Source organism: Galeopterus variegatus, unplaced genomic scaffold (genome assembly GCF_000696425.1).
Source record: "Galeopterus variegatus unplaced genomic scaffold, G_variegatus-3.0.2 Scaffold119, whole genome shotgun sequence".
Lineage (NCBI taxonomy): Eukaryota > Metazoa > Chordata > Mammalia > Dermoptera > Cynocephalidae > Galeopterus > Galeopterus variegatus.
Window position 1 is genome coordinate 775,483 of NW_007726230.1, and position 10,192 is coordinate 785,674.

The following is a 10,192-nucleotide window of genomic DNA, read 5'->3' on the forward strand; positions in this document are numbered from 1 at the left end:
CGCGGGCCTCCAAGGGCCCTTGCCCGGCAGGGGAGGCCCTCGGCTGCCCCTCGGGGTGGCAGGGAAGCCCAGACTACGTAGTCATAAAACCCGGGCCTGGCCCTGGCGGCCTCTCAGCCTGCCTTCGAGGAGGCGGGAGGGGCCGCTGCGCCTCCCGGCTTTGCTGCCTTCTCTGGCTTCGGGGCTAGGAAGGATTGCTCCAGGCGGCTTCAAGGGCCCTGACTCCGCAGGGGAGGAACTGGTGCTGCTCTTGCTCCCCCACCCGTTCCTTCGGACTCCTTTCCGCGTTCCATCCATCTCGAGCAAAGGCTGCCAAGTCTCCGGGGCTTTTCTCCGGTCGAGGCCTCTTAGCTAAGAGTTCAAGGCCTCCCAAAGAAACCCCACCCCAGGGCGTGAGGCCAAGTGGAGATTCCGTCCCGGGGACGAGCTGAGGCTGCTCCCCGCGAAGCTCCCCACTTCCTGGCGGGCAGAGAACAAGGTCAGGGGGCGGGGCTTGGATCTTTCCACGTGTCCCAGCCGAGTCCTGGGCAGAATCCCCCCGCTACTGGCTGGCGGATGCTGAGCCCTGCCTCCTCCCCTCCTTTTGGAGCTCGGGACTTGGAGTCTGCTGTGTGGTTATTTTATTTTATTTATGTTCTATGTTATGCTATGTTATTTTTGTTGGCGGCTGGCCGGTAAAGAGGTGTTATGACACCACATTCTAACCAACTGAGCTAACCGGCCAGCCCCTCTGCTGTGTGCTTTTAAGCAAGTCATTTCACTTCCCTGAACTGCTGATTCTCATTCACAAGTTTGCTGTCCACCTCACAGGGTTGCTGTGATAATAAAATAAAATGAAAGATATGAATCTCTAAATGGTTAGAATGGTTTTTAGTGTGGTAGTAGAAAGAGCCACTGTCATGTCCACTACACACTAGATGCGATTTTAGGCAATCCTTCACCCCTTCGAGTCCATTTGCTTACTTGTAAATTTAGGAAAATCTTGCTTGACCCACAGACTTGAGGCTGTGAAACTAGGAAGAGAGTGCTGATGTTGAAGTGTTCATACATTGCTAAATGCTTATCAGTGTCATCACTGTGTGGGTCTTCGGCCACTTCACATGTTGGTGGTCTGCTGAACTGCAAGTCTGTTTTGAGCAGAAGCCAGTATTTCCTGTTTTCCCCAATATGCCAGAAGGACTGAGGATCCCCCATCAGGCACCTAGTATCTGGGGATTGGTGGGGGTCCTGGGGGTGCTCTCCAATGCTCAGGAAGACCACAAGGAGGAGCTTTCTTTCCCTTATCTCCCTTTAGCCAGGATTCAAGGATGGCCCAGGAAGGAGGAAAAGGAGGACTCAGACGTAGAACGGGAAACTTCAGCAAAGAAGAAATGAAAAGATCCTGGGGAACTGAGGAAGGAAGCAAAAGAATGGAAGAAATAGTGGGGAGATGGGAGAAATGGAGGATGGAGGAAGAGAAAGAAGGAAATACAGGAGTTTGAATACTTGAGTTCTGCATGTAGAACCTGGGAAATAACATGGACACCTTCTCTAGGTCACAGAGGTCTGAAGGAGTCTGGGTGTTTGTGTGAGGAGTGTACTCCGTAGCTTGAAGGCCCAGAAGCACCCATGTCTCTGACACTCACTTCCCTGCCTCCTTTGGGGCTACACCAGCCTGTGGTGGGAGGTGGGAAGGTACTGCCCTCAGAGGACAGAGGATGGGCTAGGGGCAAGCCCAGGGTGGTAAGAGCCAGCAAAGGCCCACCAGAACTGGAAAGGAAGGAACATGAGGGGACAGAACATGTACTGCAAACCTGTGCACCAGGCAATGTATGGACAATGTCTTGGAAGTGCAAGTAGGCTGGGCACTGGGTCTCTGTCCCACCTGTCAAGAGAAAACTCAAGGGTGATTCCTTTTCTTCTCATTTCAGCATTTGCCCAAGGCTTGGGTCCACTACTAGCAACCAAAGAATCTCTCTTTGCCATACCTGCCTATGTGTCCCCCACTGAAAAGATAAGGCAAACCTAAGAATTGTGTGCTGAATTGAGAGCTAATCCCATAGATTTTTAGAGTGGGAAGGGGCCTTAGATGCATCCTATCCTCCTCACTCACATTACAGAAGTAGAAAAGAGGTTAAGTGACCCAACTGGGGAGGTCAAGGTGCTTGCACAAGGCCGTACAGCTAGTTGGTGGAAAAGCCAGTGTGTCCTGCCTAGGTCCCCTGTCTTCTCCTCCTGTGCTATGTTCAATTCTTGCATTAACATCTTGTAGTTCCTTATTCAATAAAGGCAGTCTGCCTCCATTTACCACTGGCAGAAAACAAAAGGGCATATACTGGGGCAAGGCCTGGGGGTCCCAACATAGCTGTGGGACAAGGTCAGGGGACTCTAATGTCCTCTTAGTCGAGCCAGGTATGAATTTTTTCTTTTTTTTTTAAAAGATGACCGGTAAGGGGATCTTAACCCTTGACTTGGTGTTGTCAGCACCACGCTCACCCAGTGAGCAACCGGCCATCCCTATATGGGATCCGAACCCGTGGCCTTGGTGTTATCAGCACCGCACTCTCCCGAGTGAGCCACAGGCCGGCCCCAAGCCAGGTATGAATTTTAAAACCCTAGAACATCTGTTCTTTTGTGCCTCGGTTTCCCTAGTCTTTGAGGTTTGAGTAGAAGGGATGTGGAGAAAATAAGCATGTAGGTGGAGGGGATGGCCTCTTGTGTGCTGCAAAAAAATAGGGAAACTGGGGCATAGAAGAATGTGTTAAGATTTTGGTGGTCATTAGGTAGCTGTCCTGCGATAGGCCATGAGAGTGTCTGTGCCTTGGCCACAAGGCCAGCTGCGTGTCTGATGAGACAACCTAGCTTCTTCTCATGGCATCTCATGTGATCCTCCTGTACCCATGAGGCCCACTTCCTGAGGTGCCTGAGTCTTCACCCTTCTCCGTGGCCTTCAGGAGTCATCATGCCCAAGGACTGCATCCCTCCTGGAGGGCAACAACCCTGGAGCACAAAAGTTGGGATAGAGGAAGGCCTTGAAAATGGGATGTGTGAGGTGAGGAGGTCCTGGGGACCTGATTTTATTCCCCAACCTGTCTCATTTAGCTCTGCCCCATGTCTACCCAACCCCCAGGGCAGCACCAGTGGCCCCAGGGGCAGGAGCAGAATTACTGCTTATCACCCCCTGCCAGGTACAGTGCCAGATTCTACTACCTAAGACCCACAGCAGGGCCTCTCACCTGGAGGAGGTAAGGGGAGACACAGCCTCTGCCCTGTGCTCCTGAATGGGCACCTGTTGCTTTGAGGAGACTTGAAGGCTCTCCAGAGGGAGCAGAGCCTCTGTGGGGTGTATGTGTGTGAGCGTGGGGGGTGGAGGGGTAGGCTGTCATGTTCCTCTAGACCAGGTTGTGCATGGTCTCATTCTAGTAACAACCTCAGACTTGCTCTGTGGGGCTTGCTATCCTTCCAGGGGACTTTCTGATCCCAAGATTCCAATATTCTTCGACAATACCTGTGGTTCACTCATTCATTCACAAAGCAAACAGACTTCCATTGGGTTGCTGCTATGACCAGGCATTGTGCTAGGGGCAAAGGACATAGGAATGAGTGGCTCCTCTGATGACCCTTCTCCCCCTTACTGGGAGTGGTGGTGTATTATTTTGCATTGTCTTATGGAGGAAGGAAACCAGAAAGGACCCAATCAGAAAACAGACCCCAGGGGCCGGCTCCGTGGCTCACTCGGGAGAGTGCGGTGCTGACAACACCAAGGCTACGGGTTCGGATCCTATATAGGGATGGCTGGTTTGCTCACTGGGTGAGCGTGGTGCTGACAACACCAAGTCAAGGGTTAAGATCCCCTTACCGGTCATCTTTTAAAAAAAAAGAAAACAGACCCCAAGATGCTAAATACTGCCTTTCCAGGGGACCGTCAGTGAGGCCCTGGAAATTTTGGTCTCTGAGTTGCTTCATGCATCCCAAACATTCTCTAACTCTGGTCAGTCCAATACCCGTCTCTGCTAAGGGCATACTACAGAGGGTGCTGAAGGGCTGGCCAGAGCCAGAGCCCAGTGGAAACTTGAGGATGGGGAAAAACTGGAGGTCTCCTTTCTCCTGGGAAGAGAAGTGAATGGGTGTCTTCACCTGACAGGTGGGCCCTCAGCCCCTGCCATGACCCTTTTCCTTGCCTCTGGGTTTCCCCTCGTCCCCTGCAATCTCTGACCCTATAATCGCTAGAGTAGGCTTTGTGGGATGGGTACAGGGCTGGGGATTTAACAGAGTTCACCGACCCTCCACAATCTGAGTCACTCTTTTCTAAAATGAACAAAATGTGTCACCACGCCTGTGTATGCCCAATAAGAACATATTCTCATCTGACACACTTCGGAAACAAGGTTTCCCATCCCTCCCAGGAGCCTGTGTTCCTGTGGTTCTCCTCCACCCTCTCCAGAACTCAAAACCCGCAGAATCTCTCCCAGTGGCAAAGTGAGGCAGAGGAGACGGTGAGGGTCTGTGGTCAGGGGCTCGGTGTGCGGAGACGACTGCTGGAATCGGGATGCAGTCGGCCTCCCTCCTCCACCCCCCACTAGGGAACTTCCCTGCGCCTTAGTCACGGGGATGGAGGAGGCAGGGGGTGCAGCTCGTAATTCCGTTTGTGATCTCCGTGCCTGCGGGCCTGACCTCCACCCCGGGTGTGTGGTGACCAAATCCACAAGAGCCTCGGTGGCGGGGCGGAACCGGGAGCCACGGGGAAGCTTCCGGCAGGCCCCGGGTCCGAGAAGTCAGTGTCTGCTGCGTCTCCGTGACGGCCGCGGGGGCCTCCCACGCCACGCGCCAGGAGCGCGCCTGAGAGCAGAGGCCCCAGCTCCCAACTCCGGAGGCCTCCAGGACGCTCGCCCAGCCGGGCCGGCTCAGGCCGAGCTGCTTGCCGCGCACGGGGCGGGGAGCCCGGCACCAGGCTCCAAGGCCGCTGGGCTGGGAGTGCGCGAACAGAGACCGAGGTCGGGGGCCCGTCGGGGCCCGTGGATGCCGCGGCACGTGGGTCAGGGATGAGGGGGCCGCTGTCAACTGCCGCAGCCGAGTTTCTCGCGGCTTAAAGTCGAACCCACAAGAAGAGAAGCCTGGGCTTCCGCTGTCAGTGGCGTCCGCGCCTTCGGGTCTCATTCCCAGCTGCGCTGCGGTGCGCGGGGCCTGGAGACCGAGGGCGAGAGGAGAGACCTGGGTCGAATGCCCCTAACGTGGCGGCCCAAGGCAGATGTCCGCTTGGCCCCTCCCTCTCCTTTCCTCTACCACGTTTATTGGGCGTTAACTAAGTGCCAGGCGGCGCCGAGCGCTGGGGATGGAATGCCGAGAAATGCCGCGGACACTAGTAGCTCTCAGTCTGTGGGTGGAGACTCAGAAGTAAACGATACAGAATGGTAAATGCTGCGTTGGGGAAAGCCGGCGGGAGGCGCATCCAAATCAGACTGGGAGGGGGCGGTCAGGGAAGGCTTCCCGGAGGAGGTGATCTCTCCGCTGAGCGCTGAAGGGTGAGGAGGAGTTCGCCGGGAAAGTCGATGAAGATAAACCAGCGCATTCCGGGCTAGGTGAATGTGCCGACTCCGCGCGCGCTTAGCAAAGCAAGGCCATCGACAGCTCAATGGGAAAAAATTTAAAAGAATCCGATATTTTGAAGAAGGTATGGTAGTAGTCATCACGGGAATGATCACAATATTGTTGGAGTTCTTTACACTTGTTTTCCGGTTTGGTACTGTTTTGAGTTTTAATTACTCTTGCTGGTGCTAATGGGGACGTCGGGCCTCACAATCGGAGCCTGCTGGGGCGGTGGAGAGGTGGTGGCCTTTGGAGTCGTTGAAGACTCCCAGCGGAACGACGCCTTCAGACGGGGCATCAGCAAAATGGTGTGTTGGGGGTGGGGTCTGGAGGGCATGACAGCAGCAAGGGCGCGCGGAGCTGCAGCCCACCGTCTTTGGATGATTGCCCGGACAAGCCCCAGAGCCTACAGGTCAGAACCACAACCTAGAGGCGGGGTTTCTTGGCTCGACTGGGGGTCGCCGGGAGTCTCCCGCCAAGCGCCCCAGCTTCCGGTCGTGCTTGGGCTGTTCTCCTGCAGTTTTCGTCCCCCTTCATCAGCCCAGCTGCCCCTTCCATCCTGACCCCTGGAGGACAGGGCCAGAGCCACTGTGCCGCGACAGCGTCTCCTTTGGAACCGAGCACCTTCTGCTCTGACAACAGCACTTATTGAACCCCTGCTGGGGACAGAAACATTTAATATTTAACATGATCCTGACAGGTTATCCTTTTTAAAAGACTGGGAACTTGTGGCTCAGAGAAGTTAACTAGCTCGGCCCTAGATAGGAAGTGGTGGAACTGGGATATGAACCCTACACTAAGCTGGGTGCCTTGCGGCTCTTGGCTTTCCCTCGGGCCCAGAGCACTGTCTGGAAGCTCTAGATGTACCTATGCTCGAGTGGCTAAGCCCCTACCCGGGGCCAAGAAACCCCATCTCCAGGTGCCACTCAGTGGCACTGGGGCTGGCCTGGGGAACCTTACACAGGGAAGGCAGACTGCCCTTCAGGTCTCCCTTAGTGCTGCCATTCCCCCCAGCCTCCCAATAACCCCTGCCACAGGGAGCTCAGCGACCTTCTTTGGTTGGAGAAATCACAAAAATCCAAGCTGGAGGGAGGTGGCTTCCTAGAGCTGCTGGAATACAGCCACCCATAGTGTCCCAAAGTACAATCTCCCTGTAAGAAACCAGGGTGATGAAGTTGACCAATCCAGCACCCCCCTCTTTGCTTCACCCACGGGGCCCCAGGTGGTCAGCTTTCTTGCTTCCCAGTGATAGGTAGTAAGTGGTTGCCCCACAGCACCCCGATCCTAGGGGTTACGTGGGCTTTGTTGTCCTCTGCTGGGAATCCTTTCTCTCTAGAACTCACTGCTCCCAACAGTCAGCTGGTGGGAATAACAGGGAGTTGGAGAAAACCTCATTGCATGCATTTGCAGGGTAAGCTCTGGGGACCCACCTTTCCTACACCAAAGGCAGTCTTGGACCTGGCTTCTACCATTGTGATGGTCATCTTTCACTTTCCTATCTCTAAAGGGAGTGGAAGACCCAGGATCTTCTTACTTCCTACCTAAAATATGGTCAGAAAGAGGTTGGAAACCCAGCCTCAGGCACTGTGGGTAAGGAGCCCTGACAGATCTCCCCAGCTTGAGGGTAGCCAAGCCACACTCACAGCCCCTGGGCTCCCCCTTCATGCTCATGATAGGCAGAAAACAAGAGAGAAAAGGAACTGTGCCTAGGCCAATTCAACTGGCAGGACAGATTTCTCACTAGGGTCAGGCAGCATATTGGGGGCCTATCTAGCCCTGTTAAAGATTGTTCATCTCGGGCCGGCCCGTGGCTCACTCGGGAGAGTGCGGTGCTGATAACACCAAGGCCATGGGTTCGGATCCCATATAGGGATGGCTAGTTCACTCACTGGCTGAGCGTGGTGCTGACAACACCAAGCCAAGGTTTAAGATCCCCTTACCGGTTACCTTAAAAAAAAAAAAATTGTTCATCTCTTACCAAGATAGGAAGTAAAATAAACCAGGACAGTTGGAGGTTCCCCTGGGTCTAGGTAACTACCCTACCAGAGAGACTTCTCAGGAACCAGGCTGCTGAAGAGTTGACAACAGCCACTTTCACTTTGGGGGGTGTAGGCTAGAAGGGGAAGAAAGAAAAGGAACAAATAAGAGGCTCTCTTGGACTTTTAAAACATGACTTTGAGAGCTGCCACTCAAGATGCAATCCTTGTACTAAATCTGACCCCCTTGTTAAAATGGCAGAAAGTTTATTTACAAATATCTGTACAATTTGAGTGACAAGTCAGGACTTCACAGAAACAAAGAAAACAAAAGCATTTTTTTAAGGGAAGTTGTAGGCAGTAGACTTTCCCTGCACCTGTCAGAAGCAAGACAGACAAACAGCCCCATATACATTATGAGCTAGGCATACGGACATTGGCATTTTCGCTTCTTGGAAGGAACTGAAAAATGTGAAAAACAGCCTTGAGTGTTACACCATTTCAATACTGAGACCACATTGAAGGGTAAGGTGGGTGACACTGAGGCAATTTCCCAGCACTAGAAATACTGTGAAACACCAAGAAGCCTTAGCCAGTGGCACAAAGCCAGTGTCTCATGCCTGGCCAAGACCTTGGTTCAGAGGCCCTGCCTCAGCTGTGACTGGTGACAAGTCCTTAGTCTTGATCCCAGTCAGCAAGTAGGCTACTCAGGTGATAAGTTAACTTTCAGTCTTCTTTGGTTGGCTTTTCTCCCTGCTTTGTGCTTTGGCATCTCAGAAGGTTTCAGCAGCTGCATGTGGGGAGGTAGTGGCAACGTGGCTACAGTGTGATGCAGTTTTAATAAAAATTTTATTACACAGCCATAATGTAATTGACACTTTTCCAAATCCAAATGATACTAAATACAGATCTACATGGTGGATCAGAATGACTCCAGCAAATTATATGGACTCTATACTTTTATGTCTTTTAAAACCAGAAAGAAAAAAAATTCCAAGTTCGTCATGATAGGAGAGGTCCCAGCAGCTCCAGGACTCTGCCGGAGTCCAGGCAATGTTTAACAGTCTGTGATTCCACATTTACACAATAGTCTATAAAGGGTTTTGGTCAATGGACTATTCAAGTATACATGATTTTAATAAGTCCATCACCACTCCTTGCTGTGTCACAGCTACCACATAGCTGTGTTACAGTCATATTTAATCGATTTTACAGTCACAATACTTCTTTAAAACCATCCATTGCTGCTTTTTTAAAATTAAAAAACTGTAAACTAAGTTAAAGCAACACTGAGGCTCTATTAACCCAGAAGAGTTACCAAGTTCATTTTTATGTTTAAACACAACTTAACTCCATGATTTCCCATCATCCCCCTTTCTTATACAAAAGTAGGGTGAAAAAGTACAAAGTAGAGCTTCTAGATTCCTCTCCCTCTTGTGGAGATCAGCAGCTCTCAGCTGTTTCTTTAGCTTAGTTCTTGGTATAGTCAGCTGTACTTTGTTCTGAAAAGATTTGTTAAATGCCACTTTTATTTACACTTGGAGCTTTACACCTGAGAATGATTATCAAGCAGTCAGCTTATCTCTTTTCAAACATTTCATAAAGACATACACACCTCTTTGCTGGCTTCACCCTAGCTGCACAACAATATATATGCTTACCATATATATATGTACACACACACACAAAACTGCACATGCTTGTAACATTTGCAACCTAATTCTTTTTGTGTTTACTCTCCACATTCATATCGATTAATTTCTTTTAAAAACAAAACAAAATGTTATTCTTGCCAAAACAGCAAAACAGAATCACTAGGAAGAGGCAGGGACACAGGTGGGAAAAAGACACACTATGTTCAGCCAAGAAGCTGTGGGCTGTAACCATGGGATGAGCAAGACACCTTCACTGCCCTCCCTGGTACCTGGTGATGGGCTTCCCTCCCACCTGCCAGGGCAAAGCCTGCAAGGCAGGGGGCTAAACTAGGGAATTTTCTCCAAGGTAGGGAGGTGATGGGGAAGAGGAGGTGGGGGAGGGAAAGTTACACAGCTATAGCAGTCAGGCCTGTTTAGTAAGAAGAATCACATTTAATGAGTTTCTTTCTTGCAGTTTCAGATGCTCAAGTACAGCTGAAAAAAAAATCTGAAACAGCTATAGACCCATGACAGACTGATACAAAGAGTACTGCATTTTAAAAAAATGATAAAAAAATCCACACATTTACATACATATACGCATACACACACTCTCTCTCTCTCTCAAATTAGACCCCCCTCCCACCCCACAAATGTACACTTTTTGGAAACTAAATTGGTTTTGAAAACCTTTCTTCCGCAGAGATGGGAAGAAGAGAAAGATGAGGAGAGAGGAAGGAGGATTGCAGGTGCCCAATCCTCGCTCCCTCCACAAGGGCCAGGTGCCAAATGTTCAATGGTTGGGTCCAAGGCAGTCTGCTGAGGAGACTGCCCAGTGTTGCTGCTGTGGCCACCAGGGGCTCCAGCAAGAATCCCAGCTCCCTGGTAATACTGAATGCGTGCAGAGTGGCCAATGAACTGTGCTGGTTTTTTTTAAAAAAAAGCAAACACAAATCTAAAGACATGGTAAAGCCCAAAAGAGCCCAGATCCACACTGGGTGGGGCTGGGGGGGGGGG